Genomic DNA, 2,788 nt, shown 5'->3' with positions numbered 1-2,788 from the left:
CTTCTAGTTTGAGGGAAGGTACTCAAATCAAATCTCAGTTGGATTTAGTGCAGAACAGAAATAGAAATATGATGCATATTCACATTGTCAGAGCTTGATGTACCATGTTCAATACTGGCAGAAGCATTGAAGTGAAAAACTTGAGGAGTTAAAAAAGTATCATTGCATGGAATTAAATTTGCAGGTTTATCTTTGGGATTGGATTTAAATTCTAATGCTGAGGTAAGAAAGCAGAGAGGCTATGGCCTAGTGGTGAGAGCTGGCAAAGCTGCTCTTTGTCAAACTAAGAGGAACAGGTCCGGAAGTCTTTGGCCCGGACTCATGGTTTTCGTCGAAGGATGAGCACCACTAGTGGGAGGGCAGTGTTGAAACGTCGACGTGCCAAGGGACGTTGGGTCCTTTGCACCAAGTCCCACCCCAATTCGGGAAAGTGACTATTCCTCCATTCAATAGAGTAGGTCCATATGATGAAATTTAATGGTTCCTTATGATTGTTTTGTACACTTGATAACTTTGCAAGCCTGTGTTTAATGATGCCGTTCTATTCTTATTTTTCTCTTTGTACAACATTATGTAGATCAATTCTGGCTGTCTCTGTTTTTTTCTGTTGTCCATGGTTCCAACTTAATGTTTAGAATCTGATTTTTTTTTTTTACTGGAATAGAGGATATTCATAGTCGATGCCATTCTTTACATATTATCTGATATTTATCTCTAGGTCAGCTAATTGTCATCAAGTGATTTGATGTTTACGCTTCATTTTATTTTTCTCCCTCCCCTGGTAGATTATCGCCTGCAGTTAGGACAAGATATTCTTGGATAATTCTGAGAACATCATCCATTTAGGAACACTTCTTACGATGCATTGTTTTTGTTTTTTTTAAGTAGAAGTGAAGAATGAAGATGCAAAGCTTAGGCAATCTTCCTGTAAAGTAGGACCTTAGGCCTTTTCATAGGTTGTATTTGGTAAACTATTAGTCGAGACCACATTATTATAAAGCGCCGAATGGGGGATGTTGCCTGCACAGCAAACCAAGCAACATATCAAAATTTTAGATTTTATTTTTTTGTGTTACTATTTGGTGCTTTGATGTATAATAGCAAAGAAGTTACCAACATCCATTCCATGATTCCATTTCCAAATCAAACTAAAACCTTCATATGTAGATAAATTGTTGTACAAAGTCCACAGAAATGGAGCTAACTAAAAACATACACAGCAAAGGGGAACCCTAGATGAAGGTTCACCCATCATTCCTTTTCTTTTCTTCTCTTTTCTTTTTTTTCTTTTTTGTCTATTTCTTTTAATAGAAAGATTCTTCCATCATTTATGCAGTTGGATAGGAAGGCTGCATGGCAATTCCACATAGGCCTTCTTTAGCATCAATGTCTCTTTGCATTCTAATGTATCCATCCTCACCCCAGCTAGTTCCCCATGAGTTCTTTACTAACCAATACTTATTCCCATCATCACTTGTCCCATAACCGACTACAGTGACACCATGGTCTAATTCAGTTCCACAATCTCCAGTAAATATTCCACTCGAGTAGTGTTGGAAGGCAGATTCACCAGCATCAATGGCAACAGAAACTGGTTGGTTTGCCACTGTCATGCGTAAGGCCTCCTCATTGTTTTCTGGCGCATCTTCATAACTTGTGATTTTGTGGCAGCATGATTTGCTGCTTTCTCCGTGTTGCAAGTTTCATCCTCTGCCTGGTAAGGATAATTTGCTTCAGTCATAAGGCCATTATTTTGAATAATGAATTCAAAGGCATCATCCATAAGACCACCCTCACAGCCTTGGTCTATTCCACTTGTTTCACAGTCAATCAATTCTTGCTCTGAAAGAGATATCAATTTCCCAGTTGAGAGTTTTGTGATCCCTTCCATAGCTGCCACCGTAGAGAATGCCCAACAACATCCTGCATTTTTGCATGCAATTCATATAATGTTAAGAGGTTTCTTTCTTTTTTCCTTTTCCTATTTTTTTCTTTTATCACAATTCTTAAAGGGATGGACTATCAGGATTTTGAAACCCTGACTTGTTTACATGAAGTCCAAGTGACTTACCTCATTGACCTTGGTCTTTGATGGGTGTAACAACTCCTTTGCTTCTCCAATCCAAGCTAGATGGAATTGTAGTGACATTTTCATATTTGAATGACTTTGTTACTGATGAGCTTGAACAAGAAGACCTCTTGTATCCATTTCGCAATGCACGAAATTCCTCATTAGTGATGTCTGTAAATGCATTAATCCCTAGCTTATAAGACTTATTCCCAGCCTTGTTGAAAGATTCAATGAATTCCACATTCTCCCTGAATATCCGAAAGCGCATCTCCTTTTCGATCGCGTCTTTATAAACATGTTCATGTTGAGCCATCCAAATTTCATGCCTCTCCTCCAACGAAGCTTGGTAGAGGAATCGTGACCAACCTCGGCAAGCACACAACCCCATCACTAACACTGTAACAAAGATTAGTTTGTTTTCAAGTAGTACTACTACAGCCATTGCACCAACTGTGTAAATAAAACAGTGACAATGTGATTTTTATGTAGATAAAGGATTAAAGTTGATTGTGCACATTTTCTCTCTGAGACTACAGGTATTTATAGGTTTGTTTGAAACTGTGTTACACATGATTATTATAATTATTAATAGTAGTAGCTGGTGGAACTGGCAAGTAGTATCCGATAAGGACAGGTGAAATTATGTCCGTAGAAGATTCGTTACTTCTGTTTTCATTGTTCTAAGGAGCTGTTTTTTCATTTTATTTCAAACTTTAT

The 2,788-nt window shown here is 37.9% G+C and overlaps 1 pseudogene; it reads right to left on the bottom strand.

Annotated features, from left to right (window-relative positions):
* Positions 1 to 1,328: 1,328 nt before the first annotated feature.
* On the bottom strand, positions 1,329 to 2,513 carry LOC105647901 (senescence-specific cysteine protease SAG39-like; annotated as a pseudogene).
* Between the last annotated feature and the right edge of the window lie 275 nt (positions 2,514 to 2,788).

The sequence above is a fragment of the Jatropha curcas genome, chromosome 8 (genome assembly GCF_041381405.1).
Source record: "Jatropha curcas cultivar XTBG-Jc1 chromosome 8, XTBG_Jcur_1.0, whole genome shotgun sequence".
Classification (NCBI taxonomy): domain Eukaryota; kingdom Viridiplantae; phylum Streptophyta; class Magnoliopsida; order Malpighiales; family Euphorbiaceae; genus Jatropha; species Jatropha curcas.
This window is presented reverse-complemented; position numbering and strand designations above follow the sequence as displayed.